General features: G+C 39.3%; 1 non-coding gene across 1 annotated transcript; it reads left to right on the top strand.

The window, feature by feature from the left end:
- The first annotated feature begins 6,691 nt into the window (after nt 1-6,691).
- Nucleotides 6,692-6,795, top strand: LOC130978316 (small nucleolar RNA R71). The gene has a single exon (XR_009085966.1). It is a non-coding gene; the product is annotated as a small nucleolar RNA R71 (small nucleolar RNA).
- The last annotated feature ends 13,794 nt before the right edge of the window (nt 6,796-20,589 follow it).

Here is a 20,589-nt window from a genome sequence, read left to right on the forward strand (position 1 = left end):
TCTAACATCCAACCAAGCATTTTGTCGGATACTTGGAAGACAACAAAGGAAAGCACAATAAATTACAAGAAATATAAAATCTAAGAACTACCCAATGCAAGCGATCAACAATAAACAAAACAATTAACCATAAGAACATAAAAGAAACATCAATTGCATTAATTGAAAACCCAATCCAACATAAGCATCCATATACTAAAAAGAGGCACACAAAAGAAATTAACAAGGAAACTAAGAGAATTACACTACTAGAGCATGAAAAATATAGAGAAAACAAGATGATAACAAGAAATTGAGCTTAGATCTAAGATGAAAATAATCCTAAGAATCCTAATTCTAGAGAGAAGAGGGAGCTTCTCTCTCTTGAAACTAAACTACATGATGCCTAAGCTACACTAAGTGCTCCCCCTGTCCAATCTTCAATTCTGCATGAAATAGTCCTTGGAATCAGTTGGATTTGGGCCTCGGCAGCTCAAAAATCGCCCATAGCATTTTCACTTTAATGAGGTCACATGCAAGCATCGACGCGTACACATGGGTCACGCGTACGCATCGCTTGAAATTTTAACATCCACGCGTACGCGTCATGTCACGCGTTCGCATCTGTTATGCGTGCGCGTCGGTGGATGCACTCCAAATCTTTTATTTTCCATGAGTTCTCCACTTTGCATGCTTTTCTCTTCACTCCTTTGATTCATTCCTAGCCATTTTCAATCCTGAATTCACTAACAAACACATCAAGGCATCTAGTGAAATCAAAGGTGAATTAAAATTACCAAATTAAAGGCCTAAAAAGCATGTTTTTACACTTCAGCACAAAAAAAGGGAGAATTACAAAACCATGCTATGTCATTCAATAAATGTGGGAAAATGTGATAAAATCCCCCAAATTAAGCACAAGATAAAACACAAAATTGGGGTTTATCAAACCTCCCTACACTTAAACCAAGCATGTCCTCATGGTAAAATCAAGAAAGACAGGAAAAGGGGTATGGACATTTATTCAATGCAAATATTCTATCTAAATGCAACTACCTAAATTCATGCAATTACTTGGTCAGAACAAATCAATTTCCAGGAAAATGTATATATATAAGCATAGAGACTAGTGTAATAGAAATCAAATCAAACCCACAATTGAATTGAATTATTAAGAAGATTTACAAACTTGCAAGAAAAGGGATGATCATGGTGAAAACATGTAATTGAGCAATCGAACCCTCTCCGGATGTGTATTTGCTCTAATCATTCAAGTGTATAGGGTTGATTCACTCAATTATCCCCTAATCATGCTTTCTAAGATTTGTTTTTCATCTAACAATCGACAATTATTTCATGCATGCATACAAATATCATGAGGTCTTTTCATAAGGTTGTAATGGGACTAGGGTAAAGGTAAGGATGCATATGGTCAAGTGAGCTAGAATTTGAATCTTTGATTAACTTAAACTTTCCACTTAACCTATGACAACCTATACAATTTGAAAGCTAACCTAACTACCTATCCTTCACTTTTCACACACACCACTCATGAATTGCTCTTTTCAATTCACATCTCATATGCATTGATATTATTGAACTTTACCTTAGTGTATTTTGTCCCCTTTTATTGCATTTTTTTTGTTTTTTTTTTTTAAACTAAAATATATACAAGGATGTCAATACATGGTTTAAACATGACGAATACATGAGTATGCACTCAATTCCCCAAAATTTTGACAAAAATACAAAACACTCTTTTATTCCAACCAATGTTTCCAACTCTCCCAAACTTGAATGATAAGCACTCTCACTAGCCTAAGCTAATCAAAGATCCAAACAAGGGACATTTAATTTTTTTTTACTTAAGGCTTGTAATGAGCTAAAATTAAAAACAAATGGGTTAAGGATATGCTCAAAATTGGCTAAAAGTGGAAGATAAAAGGTAGGCTATTTGGGACAAGTGAGCTAATGAAACAATGGCCTCAATCATATAAATGCATGTATACACAAAATAATAGACATATAGAAACAAACAAATCCAAGATTACAATCATAGAAAGAGAATAATCACACAAGAATGAAGGTAAGTGGTTATGTAATGTAACCACACAATTAGGCTCAAATCACACATGCTTGTGTTCTTAGCTCAAAAACATGATCCACAATATATGTATTCAAGAAAGTTCTAATTTTTTTTTTCAATTGGGGTGGTGCCCTATAATTAAATTCTTGGAAAAATTCATTATTTTGACTAAGCTTATTATATGTATCCTAGATGCAATGTTGTGATTGAGAAAGTTAAAAAAAACCTTTAGCTTAATTCCCTTTTTCCATCAAACCAAATTCATATATGCAAAAAGGATAAACTAAGCTCAATAATCCACATTTTCCAATCACAAGCAATGAGCTAAATTAACTATATATATACTACCGACTAAAAGTGTAATTCAAACTGGAAATCTAAAAATATATATACAAATAAAAGATGCCAAATGCAACAAACTAAAACAAAAGTATTCAAAATAGATAATATATACAATAATCCCAAAAAGTGCAATAATGTAAAATGTGCAAATACTAAAAATAAAACAGAATAAAGCTAAATAAAACAAGGAATAAATGACCATTTGTACCTATAAAATATGAAAACACAAACATATGTAGCCATTCTAAATCGAAACTAAACTTGTACCCACGCAAGATGCCCTCCGTGTGACAAAAGTACCCTACGTGGCACTCTAACCCTCCAAAGACAGGGTACTTTTGTCACACGGAAAACATCTTACATGGGTACAAGTTTAGTTTCGATTTAGTGCGGGTATATATGTCAGCCTTTTCATCTTTTATTGATACAAATGGTGATTTATTCAAAAAACAAGAGTCTAAAAATGGTCACTGATGAGCGGATAATTTATACGCTTTTTGGCATTATTTTTAGGTAGTTTTTAGTAGGATCTAGCTACTTTTTGGGATGTTTTTATTAGTTTTTAAGAAAAATTCACATTTCTGGAATTTACTATGAGTTTGTGTGTTTTTCTGTGATTTCAGGTATTTTCTGGCTGAAATTGAGGGACCTGAGCAAAAATCTGATTCAAAGGCTGACAAAGGATTGCATATGTTGTTGGATTTTGACCTCCCTGCACTCGAAGTGAATTTTCTGGAGCTATAGAACTCCAAACGGCTCGCTCTTAATTGCGTTGGAAAGTAGACATCCAGAGCTTTCCAGCAATATATAATAGTCCATACTTTTCGCAAGTTTTGATGACGAAAAATGGCGTTCAAACGCCCCTTCTCTGCCCTATTCTGAAGTCAAAACGCTAGAACTGGCATAAAAGCTGGAGTTAAACGCCCAAACTGGCACCAAAGCTGGCGTTTAACTCCAAGAGAAGCCTCTACATGTGTGAAGCTCAATGCTCAGTCCAAGCACACACCAAGTGGGCCCAGAAGTGGATTTCTGCAACATTCACCTATTTCTATAAACCCTAGTAGCTAGTTTCATTATAAATAGGACCTTTCACTATTGTATTTTCATATTTTGATCATCTTTTGATCTCTTGATCACATTTTGGGGAGGATGGCCGCACGGCCATGCCTGAACCTTGTTCTTATGTATTTTCAACGGTGGAGTTTCTACACACCATAGAGATACTTATGTAATTCATTGGTGGAAATTTTAGATAAGCGTATGGAGATGCGTTATTCCTTCTGAATCTCCGCTTTCCTACTGTCTTCATTCAATCATTCATACTCCTTTCCATGGCAAGCTATATGTTGGGGGGGATCACCGTTGTCAATGGCTACCGTCCGTCCTCTCAGTTAAAATGGTCCAAATGTGCTGTCACCGCACGACTAATCATTTGTCGGTTCTCACTCATGTTGGAATAGGATCCATTGATCCTTTTGCGTCTGTCACTACGCCCAACATTTGCGAGTTTGAAGCTCATCACAGTCATCCCATCCCAGGTCCTACTCGGAATACCACAGACAAGGTTTAGACTTTCCAGATCTCAAGAATGCTGCCAATTGATTCTAGCTTATACCACGAAGACTCTGATCGTGAACCAGAAGGCTAAGAGATATGCATTCAAGCTCGTTTGCATGTAGAACGGGAGTGTTTATCAGGCACGTGTTCATAAGTGAGAATGGTGATGAGCGTCACATAATCATCACATTCATCATGTTCTTGTGTGCGAATGGAGATCTTAGAACAAGAATAAGCATGAATTGAATAGAAAAACAATAGTACTTTGCATTAATACTCGAGGAACAGCAGAGCTCCACACCTTAATCTATGGTGTGTAGAAACTCTACCGTTGAAAATACATAAGTGATGATGGTCCAGGCATGGCTGTGAGGCCAGCACCTAATGTCTAAGATAGCATCAAACTGATCAAAGATCCCAGCATGTATAATACAATAGTAAAAGGTCCTATTTATACTAGACTAGTTACTAGGGTTTACAGAAATAAGTAAATGATGCAGAAATCCACTTCCGGGCCCACTTGGCGTGTGCTTGGGCTGAGCATTGAAGCTTTCATGTGTAGAGACTTCTCTTAGAGTTAAACGCCAGTTTGCAGCCTGTTTTGGGCGTTTGACTCTAGCTTGTAACCTGTTTCTGGCGTTTAACGCCAGAATAGGGCAATGAGTTGGCGTTTGAACGCCAATTTGTGTCATCAAAACTCAGGCAAAGTATAGACTATTATATATTGCTGGAAAGCCCTGGATGTCTACATTCTGTTAAACGCCCAGAATGGTGCCAGACTGAGCGTTTAACGCCCATTCTGCTACTCTTACTGGCGTTTAAACGCCAGTAAGTTCCTCCCCCAGGGTGTGCTATTTTTAATGCTGTTTTTGAATTTGTTTTGATTTTTGCAATTGCTTTTGTGACTCCACATGATCATCAACCTAAAGAAAACATAAAATAACATAGATAAATAAAAATTGGGTTACCTCTCAATAAGCGCTTCTTTAATGTCAATAGCTGGACAGTGGGCTCTCATGGAGCCTCACAGATAATCAGAGCATGGTTGTGGCCTCTCCACACCAAACTTAGAGTTTGGTTGTGGCCTCTCAACACCAAACTTAGAGTTTGGTTGTGGCCTCCCAACACCAAACTTAGAGTTTGAATGTGGGGGCTTTGTTTGACTTTGTATTGAGAGAAGCTTTTTATGCTTCCTCTCTATGTGTACAGAAGGAGAACCTTGAGTCTTGAATACAAGGTAGTCCTCATTCAATTGAATGACCAACTCTCCTCTGTCAACATCAATCACAGCTTTTGTCGTGGCTAGGAAAGGTCTGCCAAGGATGATGGATTCATCTTCCTCCTTCCCAGTGTCTAGGATTATGAAATTAGCAGGGATGTAAAGGCCTTCAACCTTTACTAGCACGTCCTCTACTAGTCCATAAGCCTATTTCATTGATTTGTCTGCCATCTCTAGTGAGATTCTTGCAGCTTGTACCTCAAGGATTCCTAGTTTCTCTATTACAGAGAGTGGCATGAGGTTAATACCTGACCCTAGGTCACACAGAGCCTTATCAAAGGTCATGGTGCCTATGGTACAGGGTATTAAGAATTTACCAGGATCCTGTTTCTTTTGAGGTAAAGTGTGCTGAACCCAGGTATTCAGTTCATTAATGAGCAAGGGAGGTTTATCCTCCCAAGTCTCATTACCAAATAGCTTGGCATTCAGCTTCATGATTGCTCTTAAATACTGGGTAACTTGCCCTTCAACAATGTCTTCATCTTTTTCAGAAGATGAATAGTCATCAGAGCACATGAATGGTAAAAGGAAGGTCAAAGGAATCTCTATGGTCTCTATATGAGCTTCAGATTCTTTTGGTTCCTCAAATGGGAACTCCTTTTTGTCCAGAGAACGTCCCATGAGGTCTTCTTCACTGGGATTCACGTCCTCCTCCTCCTCTGTGCATTCAACCACTTTGGTGATATTGATGGCCATGCACTCTCTTTTTGGATTCTCTTCTGTATTGCTTGGGAGAGTACTAGAAAGAGTTTCAGTGACTCTTTTACTCAGCTGGCCTACTTGTGCCTCCAAATTTCTAATGGAGGACTTTGTTTCATTCATGAAACTGAGAGTGGCCTTAGATAGATACTATATTTGCTAAGCTAGATGGGTTCTACTCAGAATTCTCTGTCTGTTGCTGACAGGATAATGGAAAAGGCTTGCTATTGCTAAACCTGTTTCTTCCACCATTATTATTGTTAAAGCCTTGTTGAGGCTTTTCTTGATCCTTCCATGAGAAATTCGGATGATTTCTCTATGGGGGATTATAGTGTTTCCATAGGCTTCACCCATGTAATTCACCTTTGCCAATGCAGGGTTCTCACTTCTCAGGATCATAAGCTTCTTCTTCAGAAGATGCTTCTTTAGTACTGTTGGATGCATTTTGCAATCCATTCAGACTCTGAGAAATCATATTGACTTGCTGAGTCAACATTTTATTCTGAGCCAATATGACATTCACAGTATCAATTTCAAGAACTCTCTTCCTTTGAGGCGTCCCATTACTCACAGGATTTCTTTCAGAGGTGTACATTAACAGGTTATTTGCAACCATTTTAATGAGTTCCTGAGCTTCTATAGGCATTTTCTTCAGGTGAATAGATCCACCTGCAGAATGGTCCAATGACATTTTAGACAATTCAGACAGACCATCATAGAATATATCCAGGATGGTCCATTTTGAGAGCATGTCAGAAGGACACTTTTTGGTCAGTTGCTTGTATCTTTCCCAAGCTTCATAGAGGGATTCACCATCTTTCTGCCTGAAGGTTTGAACATCCACTCTAAGCTTGCTCAGCTTTTGAGGAGAAAAGAACTTGGCTAAGAAAGCTGTGACCAGCTTATCCCAAGAGTTCAGGCTATCTCTAGGTTGAGAGTCCAACCATATTCTAGCTCTATCTCTTATAGCAAAAGGGAAAAGCATAAGCTTGTAGACCTCGGAATCAACTCCATTAGTCTTAACAGTATCACAGATCTGCAAGAATTCAGTTAAGAACTGAAAAGGATCTTCTGATGGAAGTCCATGAAACTTGCAATTCTGTTGCATCAGAGAAACTAATTGCGGCTTGAGCTCAAAATTGTTTGCTCCAATGGTAGGAATTGAGATGCTTCTTCCATAGAAGTTAGAATTTGGTGCAGTAAAGTCACCAAGCACCTTCCTTGCATTGTTGTTGGGTTCGGCCATTACTTATTTTTTGAGATTCTCTGTAAGGTTTTCTCTGGATTGTTGTGCTTTAGCTTCTCTTAGCTTCTTCTTCAGGGTCCTTTCAGGTTCAGGATCAGCTTCAACAAGAATGCCTTTTTCCTTGTTCCTGCTCATATGAGAGAGAAGAAAATAAAGAAAGTATGGAATCCTCTATGTCACAGTATAGAGATTCCTTTATGTGAGTAGAAGAGAAGACGAATAAGAATGAGAAAAGAAAGAGAAAAATTCAAACTCAGAGAGAGGGAGAAAGTTCGGATTTTTGATGAGTGGAGGAGAAGTGTTAGTAAATAAATAAAATAAATAGAAGGAAAGAGGGGGAGTTTTCGAAAATAATTAAAAGAAAAAGGAAAATATTTTTGTTTTTATTTTAAAGTTTAGTTAGAATTCGAAAATTAAGAGAAGAAATAGAATAAAATTAAAATTTAAAACAATTAGTTAATTAAAAAGAATTTTGAAAAAGAAGTTAATGATTTTCGAAAATTAGAGAGAGAAAAGTGGTTAGATGGTTTTGAAAAAGATAAGAAATAGTAATACAAACAAAAAGTCAATTAGTTAATTGAAAAAGATTTGAAAATCAATTTTGAAAAGATAAGAAGTTAGAAAAAGATTTTGAAATTAAAATTTGAAAAAGATATGATTGAAAAGATATTATTGAAATTTATTTTTAAAAATGATATGATTGAAAAGATATGATTGAAGAATAAATTAAAAAGATTTGATTTTTGAAATTAAAGTTGATGACTTGGCTAACAAGAAACTAAAAAGATATGACTCTAAAATTTAAAGATTGAACCTGATGTGTGGAAAACGATCCAACACAAAACTCACCGGCAAGTGTACCGGGTCGCATCAAGTAATAAAACTCACGGGAGTGAGGTCGATCCCACAGGGATTGAGGGATTGAGCAATTTTAGTTCAGTGGTTGATTTAGTCAAGCGAATCAAGTATTGGTTGAGTGATTTTGTATCCAACAGTAAGTAAATGACAGAAAATGTAGAGGGGGAGGGGTGAATTGCAGAAATTAAAGAGAACTGAAAGTAAAAGAGCTGAATCTTAAAGAACAAGAAATTAAATGACTGAAACTTAAAGTGCAAGAAATGTAAATTGCAGTAACTTAAAGTGCAAGAAATATAAATTGCTTGAATGAGAAAGGGAGTTGAGGATTGGGAATTCAGAATTTAAGCAAAGGGAAATTAAATTGCAACAATTAATAAAGCAGAAGTTGAATTAGAAGTAACTAGAATTCAAACAGGAAGGAAATTGAATTGCAGCAGGGGTTCACAGAAGAACCAAAAAGGGAAATGGGATCTCATGACTCCAGAGACTAGATAGCAAAGTCTAGATCTCAATTGCCTTCCCAGATCCAAGTTCACAGAGCAATTAACAAGAAATTTAAGAAGAAGCAGTAAAGGAAATGTAATTGAACTCAATTATGCAGAAGATGAATTAAAGAGATCTTGAATGGAGATTGAGACAGAAATTCCTTAATTCTTCACACCCAATACTCAAACAAGAAAATTAAAAATGCTCAGGCAAGAATGAGGAAGAAGAGAGATCAATTCTCCTCCCCAATTCTCTGAAATCTCAGTTCCTAGCTCTCAATGAAGTTTCCAAATTCAAAAATCAAAAGAAGGTTCAAAAATCAAAAGTAAAGAGAAGGTCCTCATTACATCAAACTATCTCCTATTTATACACTTTCTATTCTTGGATTTTGGAATTTGGATGGGCTTTTGATTTGGTGAAGAAATGAATTAAATTGGATTTTTAATCCAATTTTCAGCCCATGAGAAAGTGGCTTCCAGGAGGCTGCCCTGCCCTTGTGGAGGGCAGAGCAGGAAATGGTGCGTGCGGCCCTTGTTGCATGCGTGCTTGGTGTGTGTGATGCTGCAGGATGCTGCCCTGCCCTTGTGGAGGGCAGGGCAGAGTTTTCATGGTGCGCCAGATTCTGCCCGTGCGCACTGCTGCTGGCCGAGACTCCCTTGATGCGTGCCAATCTTGTGCGCTGGCCGTGCATCACAAAATGCTGCCCTGCCCTCCGCGAGGGCAGGGCAATGTTATCAATGGTGAGGTTCCAAGTTCGAAACTTGGTGGAGGCACACGCTGCTTCTTTTTCTTTGGTTTTCTTGGCACCAAAGTAATGCTTAGTTCCTTGTTTTCTCATGGTGTCGTGTTCGATCCAGGGAGAATGAAAGCAAGCCAATTTTTGCTTGATTTTATTATGCTTGAGCGCTACTCCTTTTCTCTTTGTCCTTGGGTTCGAAACCCATAGGAAGCATGATGAGCGGATAATTTGTATGCTTTTTGGCATTGTTTTTAGTATGTTTTTGATATCTTTTAGTTAGTTTTTAGTATATTTTTATTAGTTTTTAATTAAAATTCACTTTTTTGGACTTTACTATGAGTTTGTGTGTTTTTCTGTGATTTCAGGTATTTTCTGACTGAAATTGAGGGTCCTGAGCAAAAATCTGATCCAGAGACTGAAAAGGACTGCAGATGCTGTTGGATTCTGACCTTCCTGCACTCGAAGTGGATTTTCTGGAGCTACAGAAGCCCAATTGGCGCGCTCTCAACGGCATTGGAAAGTAGACATCATGGGCTTTCCAGCAATATATAATAGTCCATACTTTGCCCAAGATTTGATGGCCCAAACCGGCGCTCAAAGTCACCTACAGAAATTCCAGCGTTAAACGCCGGAACTGGAATAAAATTTGGAGTTAAACGCCCAAACTGGCATGAAAGCTGGCGTTTAACTCCAGAAAAGGTCTCTACACGAAATTCCTTCATTACTCAGCCCAAGCACACACCAAGTGGGCCCGGAAGTGGATTTTTCTGTCATTTACTCATTTCTGTAAACCTTAGGACACTAGTTTACTACTTATAGGATCTTTTGACATTGTATCCGTACCTTATGACCCCATAACATTTTGTAAACGTTTCTTTCCACAGTATGAGCCTCTAAACCCCATGGTTGGGGGTGAGAAGCTCTGCTGTGTCTTGATGGATTAATGCAATTACTACTGTTTCTTATTCAATCATGCTTGCTTCGATTCCAAGATAACACTTGTTCTTAATCCGGATGAATGTGATGATCCGTGACAATCATCATCATTCTCAACTATGAACACGTGCCTGACAACCACCTCTGTTCTATCTCATATTGAGTAGTTATCTCTTGGGTTCTTTAATCGGAATCTTCGTGGTATAAGCAGGACCTGATGGCAGCATTCAAGAGAATCCGGAAGGTCTAAACCTTGTCTGTGGTATTCTGAGTAGGATTCAATGATTGAATAACTGTGACGTGCTTCAAACCTGTAACCTACTGGGCGTTAGTGACAGACGCAAAAGAGGGATTTTATTCCGGTAGGGGAGGGAACCAAACCGGTGATTGGCAGTACTGTGACAGAGTGCGTGCATTAGCTTTCACTGCGAGGATGGGAGGTAGCCATTGACATCGGTGAAAACCTACACGAGCTTGCCATGGAAGGGGACTTGCGTGTTTGATGAAGAAGACAGTAGGAAAGCAGAGATTCAGAAGATGGAGCATCTCCAAACCTCAACCTATTCTCCATTACTGCAATACAAGTAACCATTTCATGTTCTTTTGCTTTTTACAATCAATCCTGATAATTTCTGATATCCTGACTAAGATTTACAAGATAACCATAGCTTGCTTCAAGCCGACAATCTCCGTGGGATCGACCCTTGCTCACGCAAGGTATTACTTGGACGACCCAGTGCACTTGCTGGTTAGTTGTGCGGAGTTGCAAAAGTGTGATTGCAATTTCGTGCACCAAGTTTTTGGCGCCGTTGCCGGGGATTGTTCGAGTTTGGACAACTGACGGCTTATCTTGTTGCTTAGATTAGGACTGTTTTATTTTTGTTGGTTTAGAGTCTTTTAGTTGAGTCTAGTTTCATATTCTAAGTTTGGTGTCAATTGCATGCTTTTATTTTTCTTTTAAAATTTTCGTTTTTGCATAGTCTTAGTCCCTTTTTGATTCATAAAAATTCTAAGTTTGGTGTCCTCTTTGTGTTTTTCTCTTAAAATTTTCGAAAAAAAATTAGTGTTTGATTTCTAAAAATTTTAAGTTTGGTGTCTTTTTGCTGTTTTTCTCTTTCCTCTTTTTAAAAATCAAATCTTTTTCATAAAAATTTTTCAATCATATCTTCTTAATTGCTGTTTTCAAAATCTTTTTTTTCACTAATTGATTCAGTTCTCAATTTGCTTTGATCTTATTTTATTTTTAATTTTCGAACTTTATTTTATTTTCCTTTTATTTTGTTTTATTATATTTTTTTTTTTTTCGGTTATTTCAAAAAAAAAATAAAAATAAACAAAATTTATCTCTTTGCAATCATTCTCATTTCCCTTTTGTCCATTATGGACTTAAGTGGAATTAATCAGTCCAAGAGGACTCTGGGGTCTTATGCTAACCCCATTACAGCTGCATATGGGAGTAGCATCTGTATACCTCCCATCAAAGCAAGCAGCTTTGAGCTAAATCCTCAACTCATTATCATAGTGCAGCAAAATTGCCAGTATTCCGGTCTTCCACAGGAAGAACCTACTGAGTTTCTGGCACAGTTCTTACAAATTGCTGACACAGTACATGATAAAGAGGTAGATCAGGATGTCTACAGACTATTACTGTTTCCATTTGCTGTAAAAGATCAAGCTAAAAGGTGGTTAAATAACCAACCTACAGCAAGCATAAAGACATGGAAACAGTTATCAGACAAATTCCTGAATCATTTTACCCTCCAAAAAGGATGACACAGCTAAGGCTGGACATCCAAGGCTTTAAACAAGAGGATAATGAATCCCTTTATAATGCCTGGGAGAGGTATAGAGGTATGCTAAGAAAATGTCCCTCTGAAATGTTTCAGAGTGGGTACAGTTAGACATTTTCTACTATGGGCTTACAGAAAAAGCTCAGATGTCTTTAGACCACTCAGCTGGTGGATCTATACACATGAGGAAAACAATTGAAGAAGCTCAAGAGCTTATAGACACTGTTGCTAGAAACCAGTATCTGTACTCTAGTAATGAGTTCTCTCCAGAAGAGGAAGTCATGACAGTAGTCACTGACTCTAATCCTCAAGAACAGATAATGGAGCTTAATCAACAACTGCTCCTGATGACAGAACAGTTAGCAGAATTTAGAGAGATGCTCCATGAAACTAAAGTTGCTAATAAGAGCATAGAACTACAGTTGAATCAAGCAAAACAGCAAATATCTAAACAGATAACAGAGGAGTGCCAAGCAGTTCAATTGAGGAGTGGAAAGACCTTGAATAACACTGTTCAAAAGAGCAAAAAGCCAAATAAGGAACAAATGACAGAGGACAACCAACCCATTGTTCAAAATCCCTCTGAGGACAGTAAGAGCCCAGAGAGGAATATTGGCGTTCAAACGCCAGAAAGGGAAGGAAAGCTGGCGTTAAACGCCCATTCCTTGCCCAGTTCTGGCGTTCAAACGCCAGAAAAGGGGGAAAAGTTGGCGTTAAACGCCCATTTTCCACCCATTCCTGGCGTCCAAATGCCAAGGGAAAATCAGACACCTGAGAGTGCTGACAGTAATCCCTCTAACAAAGCTTCTTCAACCACTTCTGTAAGGAATAAACCTGCAGCATCTAAGGTTGAAGAATATCAAGCCAAGATGCCTTATCCTCAGAAACTCCGCAAGGCGGAACAGGATAAGCAATTTGCCCGCTTTGCAGATTATTTAAGGACTCTTGAAATAAAGATTCCATTTGCAGAGGCACTTGAGCAAATACCTTCTTATGCTAAGTTCATGAAGGAAATCTTAAGTCATAAGAAGGATTGGAGAGAAACTGAAAAAGTGTTTCTCACTGAAGAATGCAGTGCAGTCATTCTAAAAAGCTTACCAGAAAAGCTTCAAGATCCTGGAAGCTTTCTGATACCATGCACATTAGAAGGCACTTGCACCAAGATAGCTTTATGTGATCTTGGAGCAAGCATCAATCTAATACCTGCATCCACTATCAGAAAGCTTGGGTTGATTGGAGAAGTCAAACCAACCAGGATATGCCTCCAACTTGCTGATGGCTCCATTAAACACCCATCAGGCATAATAGAGAACATGATTGTCAAGGTTGGGCCATTTGCCTTTCCAACTGACTTTGTGGTGCTGGAAATGGAGGAGCACAAGAGTGCAACTCTCATTCTAGGAAGGCCTTTCCTAGCAACTGGACGAACTCTCATTGATGTACAAAAAGGGGAAGTAACCCTGAGAGTCAATGAGGATGAGTTCAAGTTGAATGCTGTAAAAGCTATGCAGCATCCAGACACACCAGAGGACTGCATGGACGCTGACATTATTGACTCTCTGGTAGAAGAGATCAATATGGCTGAAAGCCTAGAATCAGAGCTTGAGGACATCTTCAAAGATGCTCAAACTGATCAGGAAGAGCCAGAGGAGGCAAAGGAATTTTCGAAAATTCCTCAGGAGGAGGATAAGCCTCCTAAGCCTGAACTCAAACCACTACCATCATCCCTGAAATATGCATTTCTGGGAGAGGGTGACACTTTTCCAGTGATTATAAGCTCTGCTTTAAATCCACAGGAAGAGGAAGCACTGATTAAAGTGCTGAGGACACACAAGACAGCTCTTGGGTGGTCCATAAGTGATCTTAAGGGCATTAGCCCAGCTAGATGCATGCACAAGATCCTATTGGAGGATAATGCCAAACCAGTGGTTCAACCACAGAGGAGGCTAAATCCTGCCATGAAGGAAGTGGTGCAGAAAGAGGTCACTAAATTACTAGAGGCTGGGATTATTTATCCTATTTCTGATAGCCCCTGGGTGAGCCCTGTCCAAGTTGTTCCCAAAAAGGGAGGCATGACAGTGGTTCATAATGAAAAAAATGAACTGGTTCCTACAAGAACAGTCACAGGGTGGCGCATGTGTATTGACTACAGAAGGCTCAATACAGCCACCAGAAAGGATCATTTTCCTTTACCATTCATAGACCAAATGCTAGAAAGACTAGCTGGTCATAATTACTACTGCTTTTTGGATGGCTACTCAGGCTACAACCAAATTGCAGTAGATCCTCAGGACCAAGAGAAAACAGCATTCACTTGCCCTTCTGGCGTGTTTGCCTACAGAAGGATGCCTTTTGGTCTGTGCAATGCACCTGCAACCTTTCAAAGGTGCATGCTCTCTATCTTCTCAGATATGGTAGAGAAATTTCTGGAAGTCTTCATGGATGACTTTTCGGTATATGGAGACTCATTTAACTCCTGTCTTAACCACCTATCACTTGTCCTGAAAAGATGCCAAGAAACTAACCTGGTTTTAAACTGGGAGAAATGTCACTTTATGGTGACTGAAGGAATTGTCCTTGGGCACAAAATTTCAAGCAGGGGGATAGAGGTGGATAAGGCAAAGGTAGAGGTAATTGAAAAATTACCACCACCTGCCAATGTTAAGGCAATCAGAAGCTTTCTGGGGCATGCAAGATTCTATAGAAGGTTTATCAAGGATTTTTCGAAAATTGCTAAACCTTTGAGTAACCTGTTAGCTGCTGACACGCCATTTGTGTTTGACACACAGTGTTTGCAGGCATTTGAGACCCTGAAAGCTAAACTGGTCACAGCACCAGTCATCTCTGCACCAGATTGGACATTACCATTTGAATTAATGTGTGATGCCAGTGATCATGCCATTGGTGCAGTGTTGAGACAAAGGCATAACAAACTTCTGCATGTCATTTATTATGCTAGCCGTGTTCTAAATGATGCACAGAAGAATTACACAACCACAGAAAAAGAGTTGCTTGCAGTGGTCTATGCCATTGACAAGTTTAGATCCTACTTAGTGGGATCAAAGGTGATTGTGTACACTGACCATGCTGCTCTTAAATACTTACTCACAAAGCAGGATTCAAAACCCGGCTTATAAGATGGGTGTTGCTTTTGCAAGAGTTTGATATAGAAATAAGAGACAAAAGGGACAGAGAATCAAGTAGCTGATCATCTGTCCAGAATAGAACCAGTAGCTGGGGCGTCCCTCCCTTCTACTGAGATCTCTGAGACTTCCCAGATGAGCAACTCTTTGCCATCCAGGAAGCTCCATGGTTTGCAGACATTGCAAATTATAAAGCTGTAAGGTTCATACCCAAGGAGTACAGCAGTGTGCAAAGAAAGAAATTAATTTCAGATGCCAAGTACTACCTTTGGGATGAACCATATCTCTTTAAGAGATGTGCTGACGGAGTGATCCGCAGGTGTATACCCAGAGAAGAAGCACGAAGGATCCTATGGCACTGCCATGGATCACAGTATGGAGGACATTTTGGAAGTGAGCGAACAGCCACTAAAGTTCTCCAGTGCGGCTTCTACTGGCCTACTCTCTAAAGATTCCCGAGAGTTTGTGCGTAACTGTGACAGTTGCCAAAGAGCTGGTAACCTGCCTCACGGATATGCCATGCCTCAACAAGGAATATAGAGATAGAATTGTTTGATGTATGGGGAATTGATTTCATGGGACCATTCCCACCATCATACTCAAACACTTACATTCTGGTGGCAGTGGACTATGTATCTAAGTGGGTAGAAGCAATTGCTACACCCACTAATGATACCAAAACCGTGCTGAAATTTCTCCAGAAAAACATTTTCAGCAGGTTTGGCGTCCCCAGAGTGCTAATCAGTGATGGGGGCACTCATTTCTGCAATAAACAGCTATACTCTGCTATGGTTAGATATGGAATCAGCCAAAGTGGCAACTCCGTATCATCCCAGACAAATGGGCAAGCTGAGGTCTCTAACAGAGAGCTAAAAAGAATCCTGGAACGGACTGTGATGGCCCGAAGAAAGGATTGGGCAAAGAGCTTGGATGATGCTCTGTGGGCATACAGAACAGCATTCAAGACTCCTATAGGCACCTCTCCATACCAACTGGTGTATGGGAAGGCCTGTCATTTGCCTGTGGAACTGGAACACAAAGCCTACTGGGCAACCAGATTCCTAAACATGGATGCACAGTTAGCTGGTGAGAAAAGACTGCTCCAGCTAAATGAGCTGGAGGAGTTCAGACTCAATGCCTTTGAAAATGCAAAAATTTATAAGGAAAAGGCAAAGAAATGGCATGACAAGAGATTGTCAACCAGAGTCTTTGAGCCAGGACAAAAAGTTCTGCTCTTCAACTCCAGGCTCAGACTGTTTCCAGGAAAGCTCAAATCCCGGTGGAGGGGTCCGTATGTGATTACAGGAGTATCACCATATGGATATGTTGAGCTTCAGGATATTGATTCTGACAAGAAGTTCATTGTTAATGGAGAATCAAGCACTATCTTGAAGGAAATTTTGAGCAGGAATGCTCAAAACTGAGACTTGAGTGATTCTCAGTGAAAGTCCAGCTAAAGACAGTAAAGAAGCGCTTGCTGGGAGGCAACCCAGTCATTAGAAAGTTGTATGAATTGTTCTTACAGAGTATCAAAAATGAAGGAATTCACAGAGTTACAGAAGGATTCAGCTCAAAAAGCAGAGAAAATGAGCTTACTGGCGAAAAAACGCCAGTAAGGGGCATTTTGGGCGTTAAACGCCAGAATGGGTACCATTCTGGGCGTTTAACGCCAGGAATGGTGCCATTTTGGGCGTTAAACGCCAGAATGGGCACCATTCTGGGCGTTTAACGCCAGGTGTGCAGCATCCTGGGCGTTTTAGAAAAACGCCCAGTGAGGAAGAATTTCTGGCGTTTAACGCCAGCCAGGGCACCTGGCTGGGCGTTAAACGCCCAAAAGGGGTAGCAAATGGGCGTTAAACGCCAGAATGGGTGCCATTCTGGGCGTTTAACGCCAGCTTGGTGGGGGGACCACAATTTTGTTTTCAAATCAGATTTTTTTCAAACTTTCCTTTTCTCACCCATACTTTTCTACAAAATCACACTTCAATCATTCATCATTCACTTTCAAATCTTCAAAAATCAAAACTTTTTTTCAAATTTATTTCAAATCAATTACAAACATTGTTCAAAAATTTCACCCCTTTCTCAATTTCTTCTCATATCTTCTCAAATCTCCTTTCAAATTCCTCTTTTTTTTTTTTTTTTTTCGAAAACTCCCCTCCCCACCTTATAAATACACGTTTGTTCCCCTCTTCCAACCACACCATTCGAATTTTCTCTTCCTCCCCCTCTCTTCTCTCTTCTCTTTTGCTTGAGGACAAGCAAACCTCTAAGTTTGGTGTGCTTTTCCGTGATCACTAAGCCAAAGTTCATCAATATCATGGCTCCTAAGGGAAAACAAACCAATTTAAGAGGCAAGAAAGAGAATAATCCAAAGAATCTTTGGAATGAAGAGAAGTTCTTAACCAAAGAACATGAAGACCATTATCATAAAATAATGGGTCTGAGGTCAGTGATCCCGGAAGTTAAATTTGATCTGAAAGAAGATGATATCCGGGATCCAAGAGCAAATTCGAAACAGAGGACGGAAGTTCTAACCAATCCTGAAACAAAGGTTGGAAGGAACATGGTTCAGGAATTCTACTCAAATCTGTGGCTACAGATAAGCAGAGAATGACTGGAACTGCTTACCATACCTATAGAACCATGGTCAGAGGGAAAGTTATATACTTCCATCTAGACAAAATAAGAGAAATCTTCAAGTTGCCTCAACTGCAAGATGATCCTGATTCCTTTAATAGGAGGATAGTGAGAGTAGATAAGGGGTTGGATCAAGTTCTAGAGGACATATGCCTCCCTGGAACTAAGTGGATAACCAATTCTAAGGGTGTCCCAAACCAACTCAAGAGGGGAGACCTCAAACCAATTGCAAGAGGTTGGCTAGACTTCATTGGGTGTTCCATATTGCCCACTAGCAACCGTTCTGAGGTCACCATCAAGAGAGCAGTAATGATTCATTGCATTATGCTTGGAAAAGAAGTGGAAGTCCATCATGTGATTGCTTGTGAGATCTACACAATTGCAAATAAGAATTCCACTGAAGCCAAATTGGCTTACCCAAGCTTGATCTCCTTGCTCTGTAAAGAGGCTGGGGTGAAGATGGGAGCAGATGAGTTCATACCCATTGAACACCCAATCACCAAGAAGTCAATGGAAGGACAAGTGCAAGACAACTCCATCAAGAGGAGGGCGCAGGAATTCCTCCCTGAATTCCCAAGAATTGACTACTGGTCCAACCTAGAAGCATCTATTAACAAGTTGCAAGAGACTATGGAGCAACTGAAGGAAGAACAGCAGAATCAGAACTGCATGCTCTGCAAATTGCTGAAGGAACAAGAGAAGCAGGGGCGTGAAATTCAAGAGATGAAACGCCAGAAGCTCTCCTCTCAAGCTGAGGGAGCATCCACTTCTCAAAACCAAGGTTGTTGAGTCCTAACTCTGTGAAAACCTCTATCATTAGGAGCCTATTATTTTTCGTTTTTTTTATTATTTCTAGTCTCATCTTATATCTATATTTGAGTCTTGTTTTTAATTAAAAAAATTAATAAAGTTTATGCCTTAAAGCTATGAATGTCCTATGAATCCATCACCTCTCTTAAAAAGAAAAATGCTTTAATCACAAAAGAACAAGAAGTACAGGGTTTCGAAATTTATCTCTGAAACTAGTTGAATTAGTTTGATGTGGTGACAATACTTTTTGTTTTCTGAATGAATGCTTGAACAGTGCATATGTCTTTTGAATTTGTTGTTTTAAGAATGTTAAAATTGTTGGCTCTTGAAAGAATGAGGAGAAAGAGAACTGTTATTGAGGATCTGAAAAATCATCAAATTGATTTTCGAAAAAAAAAGAAAGAAAAAGAAAAAGAAAAAAAAAAGAGAAGGAAATAAAGTTGTGATCCAAGGCAACAAGAGTGTGCTTAAGAACCCTGGACACCTCTAATTAGGGACTTTAGCAAAGCTGAGTCACAATCTAAGAAGGTTCACCCAATTATGTGTCTGTGGCATGTATGTATCCGGTGGTAATACTGGAAGACAGAGTGCTTTGGGCCACAGCCAAGACTCATACACTGGCTATGTTCAAGAATCAATATACTTAACTAGGAGAATCAATAACACTATCTGAGTTCTGAATTCTTATAGATGCCAATCATTCTGAACTTCAAAGGATAGAGTGAGATGCCAAAACTGTTCGGAGGCAAAAAGCTACTAGTCCCGCTCATCTAATTGGAGCTATGTTTCTTTGATATTTTGGAGTCTATAGTATATTCTCTTCTTTTTATCCTATTTTGATTTTCAGTTGCTTGGGGACAAGCAACAATTTAAGTTTGGTGTTGTGATGAGCGGATAATTTGTATGCTTTTTGGCATTGTTTTTAGTATGTTTTTGATATCTTTTAGTTAGTTTTTAGTATATTTTTATTAGTTTTTAATTAAAATCACTTTTCTGGACTTTACTATGAGTTTGTGTGTTTTTCTGTGATTTCAGGTATTTTCTGACTGAAATTGAGGGTCCTGAGCAAAAATCTGATCCAGAGACTGAAAAGGACTGCAGATGCTGTTGGATTCTGACCTCCCTGCACTCGAAGTGGATTTTCTGGAGCTACAGAAGCCCAATTGGCGCGCTCTCAACGGCATTGGAAAGTAGACATCCTGGGCTTTCCAGCAATATATAATAGTCCATACTTTGCCCAAGATTTGATGGCCCAAACCGGCGCTCAAAGTCACCTACAGAAATTCCAGCGTTAAACGCCGGAACTGGAATAAAATTTGGAGTTAAACGCCCAAACTGGCATGAAAGCTGGCGTTTAACTCCAGAAAAGGTCTCTACACGAAATTCCTTCATTACTCAGCCCAAGCACACACCAAGTGGGCCCGGAAGTGGATTTTTCTGTCATTTACTCATTTCTGTAAACCTTAGGACACTAGTTTACTACTTATAGGATCTTTTGACATTGTATCCATACCTTATGACCCCATAACATTTTGTAAACGTTTCTTTCCACAGTATGAGCCTCTAAACCCCATGGTTGGGGGTGAGGAGCTCTGCTGTGTCTTGATGGATTAATGCAATTACTACTGTTTCTTATTCAATCATGCTTGCTTCGATTCCAAGATAACACTTGTTCTTAATCCGGATGAATGTGATGATCCGTGACAATCATCATCATTCTCAACTATGAACACGTGCCTAACAACCACCTCTGTTCTATCTCATATTGAGTAGTTATCTCTTGGGTTCTTTAATCGGAATCTTCGTGGTATAAGCAGGACCTGATGGCAGCATTCAAGAGAATCCGGAAGGTCTAAACCTTGTCTGTGGTATTCTGAGTAGGATTCAATGATTGAATAACTGTGACGTGCTTCAAACCTGTAACCTACTGGGCGTTAGTGACAGACGCAAAAGAGGGATTCTATTCCGGTAGGGGAGGGAACCAAACCGGTGATTGGCA

This window comes from Arachis stenosperma, chromosome 4 (genome assembly GCF_014773155.1).
Source record: "Arachis stenosperma cultivar V10309 chromosome 4, arast.V10309.gnm1.PFL2, whole genome shotgun sequence".
In the NCBI taxonomy this organism is placed as follows: Eukaryota; Viridiplantae; Streptophyta; class Magnoliopsida; order Fabales; family Fabaceae; genus Arachis; species Arachis stenosperma.